Raw genomic sequence first — 8574 nt, 5'->3', positions numbered from 1 at the left:
TACGGACACCGAGCTAGATCGGTTATCGATCTTCGAGTTCAGCGCCGCTGACGTTTTCCAGCACTCACGTTGGGGCGACGTGCTAAAATCTTTAAAGAATTTGTCCTTGGAGAAGGACTCACAGCCGAACTATGTCCGGTTCGAGCTAGAAACGGATGATTGGGAATTTTGCTCCCCACCCGCCACCCACTTCATAGCCACCATCAATGATTTAACCGACGTGCTGGACTATGGCTCCGAAGACATCGACGGTATGGATGACGATGCCGATGAGGAGCAAGGCCAAGACCCGCCATTCACTGGATGTTGGACGGCCACCTCTTCATACGACGTGTACATGGTTGATACACCTAAAGGAGCAAGCGACAACAAAGAAGAGCTAGACACGAATAAAACCTCCGAGACACAGTCCAAGCGTCGGCGGCCCAAACACCGCTCTAAGCACCGCTGCTCAAAGGACGGCAACAGTGGCACCAGAGAAAATAGTACTCTGGGCGACGCCGAAAACAATGAAGGCCCTATCGGGGCTACATCCGAATAGAAACACGACAGCAGGCAAAACAACCCTGACGGACAGGCCATAGAAGATGACCCAGATGATGATAGTTACCATCCACCCTCCGAGCAGGAGACAAGCCTTGGCAATGAAGCCTTCATCGTGCCTGAGGATCCTCTTGAGCAGGAGTGCTTTAAGCTTCAGCTCATAGCCACTGCAAAAAGCCTGAAAAAGAAACAACAACAGTTTCAAGCTAAACAAGACCTGCTCGTCGACAGATGGACTAATGTCCTGACAGCTGAGGAATACAGCCTCAAGCGCCCAGCCAAGAGGTACCCAAAACGCAGACTGCTACCTCAGTTCGATGAGGAGGCAACAGATCCCATACCTCCTTCGCACAATGCGGACCGAGCACCCCGCGGTCGGGATAAAACGGCAACTCAGACTGAACAGTAGCCTACCCGACCGCCTCGCAAAAACAGGGACAGACCAGCTCGCGACCATACATACGATCTTCGGCAGAAATTGGACAATAGAGCAGGACACACCAGATCTATATACGGATCGCAAGGACGTTCCCATACTCGGGATGACAGCTACCTATTCAGACGTGACAAACATAATCACACCCGAGCCGATAATCACAGACGGATGATACGTCTCCAACGTATCTATATTTTTTGATTGCTCCATGCTATGTTATCTACTATTTTGGGCAATATTGGGCTTTATTATCCACTTTTATATTATTTTTGGGACTAACCTATTAACCGGAGGCCCAGCCCAGATTTGTTGTTTTTTTGCCTATTTCAGTGTTTCGAAGAAAAGGAATATCAAACGGAGTCGAAACGGAATGAAATCAACTGGAGAAGTTATTTTTGGAAGGAAAGCTACCAGATGGACTTGGACCCCACGTCAGGAGCCAAGGGAGGTGCTCACGATGGTGGGGGCGCCCCCCCAGGGCGCGCCCCCCTGCCTCGTGGGGCCCACGAAGCTCCACCGACGTACTTCCTGCACCCATATATACTCACGTACCCTAAAACTTCCAGAACAGAAAATAGATCGGGAGTTCCGCTGCCAGAAGCCTCCGTAGCCACCGAAAACCAATCTAGACCCGTTCCGGCACCCTGCCGAAGGGGGCAATCCCTCTCCGGTGGCCATCTTCATCATCCCGGTGCTCTCCATGACGAGGAGGGAGTAGTTCTCCCTCGGGGCTGAGGGTATGTGCCAGTAGCTATGTGTTTGATCTCTCTCTATCGTGTTCTTGAGGTGATACGATCTTGATGTATCGCGAGCTTTGCTATTATAGTTGGATCCTATGATGTTTTCTTCCCCCCTCTACTCTCTTGTAATGGATTGAGTTTCCCCTTTGAAGTTATCTTATCGGATTGAGTCTTTAAAGATTTGAGAACATTTGATGTATGGCTTGCCATGCGTATCTGTGGTGACAACGGGATACTACGTGATTCACTTGATGTATGTTTTGGTGATCAACTTGCGGGTTCCGCCCATGAACCTATGCATAGGGGTTGGCACATGTTTTCGTCGTGATTCTTTGGTAGAAACTTTGGGGCACTCTTTGAGGTTCTATGTGTTGGTTGAATAGATGAATCTGAGATTGTGTGATGCATATCGTATAATCATACCCACGGATACTTGAGGTGACATTGGAGTATCTAGGTGACATTAGGGTTTTGGTTGATTTGTGTCTTAAGGTGTTATTCTAGTACAAACTCTAGGGCTGTTTGTGACACCTATAGGAATAGCCCAACGGATTGATTGGAAAGAATAACTTTGAGGTGGTTCCTGTTTGTGACACTTATAGGAATAGCCCAACGGATTGATTGGAAAGAATAACTTTGAGGTGGTTTCGTACCCTACCATAATCTCTTCGTTCGTTCTCTGCTATTAGTGACTTTGGAGTGACTCTTTGTTGCATGTTAAGGGATAGTTATATGATCCAACTATGTTATTATTGTTGAGAGAACTTGCACTAGTGAAAGTATGGACCCTAGGCCTTGTTTCCTATTATTGCAATACCGTTTACGCTCACTTTTATCATTAGTTACCTTGCTGTTTTTATAATTTCAGATTACAAATACCATTGTATTGGGTGTGTTGGGGACACAAGAGACTCTCTGTTATTTGGTTGTAGGGTTGCTTGAGAGAGACCATCTTCATCCTACGCCTCCCACGGATTGATAAACCTTAGGTCATCCACTTGAGGGAAATTTGCTACTGTGCCCTACAAACCTCTGCACTTGGAGGCCCAACATCTACAAGAAGAAGGTTGTGTAGTAGACATCAAGCTCTTTTCTGGCGCCGTTGCCGGGGAGGTGAGTGCTTGAAGGTATATCTTTAGATCTTGCAATCGAGTCTTTTAGTTTCTTGTTTTATCACTAGTTTAGTTTATAAAGAAAACTACAAAAAATGGAATTAAGGGTACCTCATATGCTTCATCTTTTTAATATCTATCATGAAAATAAGGATTCCGATAATTGTGCTCAAGTGCTAGAAGAAGAATGCATTAGAATGTTTGGCACTAAATATTTGAATGATGAGCATGATTGCAATGTTGTTAGTGTGAATTCTTTGAATATCCATGATGCTAATGGTATGCAAAGCCACAAGCTTGGGGAAGCTATGTTTGATGAAGATGATATTTTTTGTCCCCCAAGTTTTGATGAGCAAATTTATTATGATGAAAGCATGCCTCCTATCTAGGATGATTATTGTGATGACACGTATGCTTTAAAGAATAATAATAACAATGAAACTTGTCATCTTGATCTTAATTTTCAATCCCATGATAGTTATTTTATTGAGTTTGCTCCCACTACTATTCATGATAAGAAATTTGCTTATGTGGAGAGTAATTAAATTTCTATGCTTGTAGATCATGAAAATAATGCTTTAGGTGCTGGTTATATTGTTGAATTCATTCATGATGCTACTGAAAATTATTATGAGGGAGGAACATATGCTTGTAGGAATTGCAATAATATCAAGTTTCCTCTCTATGTGCTTAAAATTTTGAAGTTATGCTTGTTTTACCTTCCTATGCAAGTTGATTTTGTTCCCACAAGTTGTTTGCTCACAAAATCCCTATGCATAGGAAGTGGGTTAGACTTAAATGTGCTAGTCAATATTCTTCATGATGCTCTCTTTATGTTACAATTCTTATCTTTTATGTGAGCATCATTGAAATCATCATGCCTAGCTAGGGGCGTTAAACGATAGCGCTTGTTGGGAGGCAACCCAATTTTATTTTGTTCCTGTTTAGTAATAAATAATTCATCTAGCCTCTGTTTAGATGTGGTTTTATGTTGTTAATTAGTGTTTGTGCCAAGTAGAACCTTTGGGAAGACTTGGGGAAAGTCTTGTTGATCATGCTGTAAAAAACAGAAACTTTAGCGCTCACGAGAATTGCTGCCATTTTTATTTGGAGAGTGATATTTAGTTAATTATTTTTGAAGATGATTAATAGATAAATTCCTCAGGTCCAGCAATTTATTTGAGAATTTTATGAGTTCCAGAAGTATACGTTTGATCCAGATTACTACAGACTGTTCTGTTTTTGACAGATTCTGTTTTTCATGTGTTGTTTACTTATTTTGATGAATCTATGGCTAGTAAAAAGAGTTTATAAACCATAGAGAAGTTGGAATACAGTAGGTTTAACACCAATATAAATAAATAATGAGTTCATTACAGTACCTTGAAGTGGTGATTTACTTTCTTATACTAACGGAGCTTACGAGTTTTCTGTTAAGTTTTGTGTTGTGAAGTTTTCAAGTTTTGGGTAAAGATTCGATGGACTATGGAATAAGGAGTGGCAAGAGCCTAAGCTTGGGGATTCCCAAGGCACCCCAAGGTAATATTCAAGGACAACCAAAAGCCTAAGCTTGGGGATGCCCCGGAAGGCATCCCCTCTTTCGTCTTCGTTCATCGGTAACTTTACTTGGAGCTATATTTTTATTCACCACACGATATGTGTTTTGCTTGGAGCGTCAAATTGTTTTGTTAAGATTTTCTTTCTATTTATTTATAAATTTTTGCATCTTTTATTTCAATAAATGGCATTGATAGCCTTTACTATGCCTATTTTACAAGTCTTCATGTTGCTGTTTGAAAACAGAAAGTTTACCGCTGTTGCAATAATTTCCTAGAAAAGTCAGAATGTGATAAATATTGAAACCTTTTGAATATTAAGCTCTGGATAAATTTACTACAGTGGGAATTTTCTTTCATAATTTTTGGAGTTAGGGAAGTATGGATGTTGCTGCATTCTTTATAGACTGTCCTGTTTAGGAAGATTGCTGTTATGTTTGCATTGTTTGCATATGTTTGCTTCTTTAATGATTCTATTTGAGGATAGGACTATTAAATATGCAGAGGCGTTTAGTATGAAATGTTGAATAATAATTTTATGTGATTTGCTACAGTAGAGTATGATAAGGTTTTTGCAATGGTTTATACTAACTTATCTCACTAGTCCTTGTTGAGTTTTGTGTGGATGAATCTTTTGAGATTTAGGGAGACCGTGATATGAGAGGAATTAAGGAGACACAAAAAGCTCAAGCTTGGGGATGCCCAAGGCATCCCAAGATAATATCCAGAAGTCTCAAGCATCTAAGCTTGGGGATGCCCCGGTTGGCATCCCACCTTTCTTCTTCAACAACTATCGGTTAGTTTCGGTTGATCCTAAGTTTTTGCTTCTTCACATGATGTTTGCCTATTCTTAGAATGTCATTTTATTTTGCTTTTGCTGTTTGAATAAAATACCAAGATCTGAAATTCTTAAATGTTAGAGAGTCTTCACATAGTTGCATAATTATTCAACTACTCATTGATTTCACTTATATCTTTCGGAGTAGTTTGTCATTTGCTCTAGTGCTTCACTTATATATTTTAGAGCATGGTGGTAGTTTTATTTTGAAGAAATAGATGAACTCTCATGCTTCACTTAGATTATTTTGAGAGTCTTAATAGCATGGTAATTTGCTTAAAATCCTAACATGCTAGGCATCCAAAATAGTAAAAACTTTCATATAGAGTATTGAATACTAAGAGAAGTTTGATGCTTGATGATTGTTTTGAGACATGGAGGTAATAATATCAAAGTCGTGCCAGTTGAGTAGTTGTGAATTTGAGAAGTGCTTGTGTTGAAGTTTGCAAGTCCCGTAGCATGCACATATGGTAAACGTTATGCAACAAATTTGAAACATGAGGTGTTATTTGATTGTCTTCCTTATGAGTGGCGGTCCGGGGACGAGCGATGGTCTTTTCCTACCAATCTATCCCCCTAGGAGTATGCGCGTAGTGCCGAGGTTTTTGATGACTTGTAGATTTTTGCAATAAGTATGTGAGTTCTTTATGACTAATGTTGAGTCCCATGGATTATACGCACTCTCACCCTTCCATCATTGCTAGCCTCTTCGGTACCGTGCATTGCCCTTTCTCACATTGAGAGTTGGTGCAAACTTCGCCGGTGCATCCAAACCCCGTGATATGATACGCTCTGTCACACATAAACCTCCTTATATCTTCCTCAAAACAGCCACCATACCTACCCATTATGGCATTTCCATAGCCATTCCGAGATATATTGCCATGCAATTTTCCACCATTCCGTTTATCATGACACATTCATCATTGTCATATTGCTTAGCATGATCGCCATGCAACTTTCCACCATTACGTTTATCATGACACATTCATCATTGTCATATTGCTTAGCATGATCATGTAGTTGACATAGTATTTGTGGAAAAGCCACCGATCATAATTCTTTCATGCATGTCACTCATGCATCATCGCTATCCTGTTACACCGCCGGAGGCATTCATATAGAGTCATCTTTTGTTCTAGTATCGAGTTGTAATCATTGAGTTTTAAATAAATAGAAGTGTGATGATCATCATTTTCTAGAGCATTGTCCCAGGTGAGGAATAAAAAAAGAGAAAGGCCATAAAAAAGAGAAAGGCCATAATAAAAGAGAAAGGTCATAAAAAAAGAGAAGGCCCCAAAAAAAGAGGAGGCCCAAAAAAATGAAAATGAGAGAAAAAGAGAGAAGGGACAATGCTACTATCCTTTTACCACACTTGTGCTTCAAAGTAGCACCATGATCTTCATAGTAGAGAGTCTCTTGTTTTGTCACTTTCATATACTAGTGGGAATTTTTCATTATAGAACTTGGCTTGTATATTCCAACAATGGGCCTCCTCAAGTGCCCTAGGTCTTCGTGAGCAAGCAAGTTGGATGCATACCCACTTAGTTTCTTTTGTTGAGCTTTCATACATTTATAGCTCTAGTGCATCCGTTGCATGGCAATCCCTACTCCTTGCATTAACATCAATCGATGGGCATCTCCCTAGCCCATTGATTAGCCTCGTTGATGTGAGACTTTCTCCTTTTTTGTCTTGTCCACATAACCCCTCATTATTCTATTCCACCCATAGTGCTATATCCATGGCTCGCGCTCATGTATTGCGTGAAAGTTTATAGGTTTGAGATTACTAAAGTATGAAACAATTGCTTGGCTTGTCATCGGGGTGGTGCATGATGAGAGCATTCTTGTGTGACGAAAATGGAGCATGACTAAACTATATGATTTTGTAGGGATGAACTTTCTTTGGCCATGTTATTTTGAGAAGACATAATTGCTTAGTTAGTATGCTTGAAGTATTATCATTTTTATGTCAATATGAACTTTTGTCTTGAATCTTTCAGATCTGAATATTCATACCACAATTAAGAAGAATTACATTGAAATTATGCCAAGTAGCACTCCGCATCAAAAATTCTGTTTTTATCATTTACCTACTCAAGGACGGGCAGGAATTAAGCTTGGGGATGCTTGATACGTCTCCAACGTATCTATAATTTTTTATTGCTCCATGCTATGTTATCTACTATTTTGGGTAATATTGGGCTTTATTATCCACTTTTATATTATTTTTGGGACTAACCTATCAACCGGAGGCCCAGCCCAGAATTGCTGTTTTTTTGCCTATTTCAGTGTTTCGAAGAAAAGCAATATCAAACGGAGTCGAAACGGAACGAAATCAACTGGAGAAGTTATTTTTGGAAGGAAAGCTACCGGATGGACTTGGACCCCACGTCAGGAGCCAAGGGAGGTGCTCACGAGGGTGGGGGCGCCCCCCCTAGGGCGCCCTCCCAAGGCGCGCCCCCTGCCTCGTGGGGCCCTCGAAGCTCCACCGGCGTACTTCCTGCACCCATATATACTCACGTACCCTAAAACTTCCAGAAGAGACAATAGATCGGGAGTTCCACCGCCAGAAGCCTCCGTAGCCACTGAAAACCAATCTACACCCGTTCCGGCACCCTGCCGGAGGGGGAATCCTTCTTCGGTGGCCATCTTCATCATCCCGGTGCTCTCCATGACGAGGAGGGAGTAGTTCTCCCTCGGGGCTGAGGGTATGTACCAATAGCTATGTGTTTGATCTCTCTCTCTCTCATGTTCTTGATTTGGCACGATCTTGATGTATCGCGAACTTTGCTATTATACTTGGATCTTATGTTTCTCCTCCCAATCTACTCTCTTGTAATGAATTGAGTTTCCCCTTCGAAGTAATCTTATCGGATTGAGACTTTAAAGATTTGAGAACACTTTATGTATGTCTTGCAGTGCGTATCTGTGGTGACAATGGGATACCACGTGATTCACTTGATGTATGTTTTGGTGATCAACTTGCGGATTCCGCCCATGAACCTATGCATAGGGGTTGGCACACGTTTTCGTCGTGATTCTCTGGTAGAAACTTTGGGGCACTCTTTGAGGTTCTATGTGTTGGTTGAATAGATGAATCTGAGATTGTGTGACGCATATCGTATAATCATGCCCACGGATACTTGATGTGACATTGGAGTATCTAGGTGACATTAGGGTTTTGGTTGATTTGTGTCTTAAGGTGTTATTCTAGTATGAACTCTAGGGCTGTTTGTGACACTTATAGGAATAGCCCAACGGATTGATTGGAAAGAATAACTTTGAGGTGGTTTCGTACCCTACCATAATCTCTTCGTTTGTTCTCCGCTATTAGTGACTTTGGAGT

This window comes from Triticum urartu, chromosome 1, assembly GCF_003073215.2.
Source record: "Triticum urartu cultivar G1812 chromosome 1, Tu2.1, whole genome shotgun sequence".
NCBI classification, from domain to species: domain Eukaryota; kingdom Viridiplantae; phylum Streptophyta; class Magnoliopsida; order Poales; family Poaceae; genus Triticum; species Triticum urartu.
The sequence above is the reverse complement of the archived record's forward strand: the minus strand, read 5'-3'. Positions refer to the sequence as shown.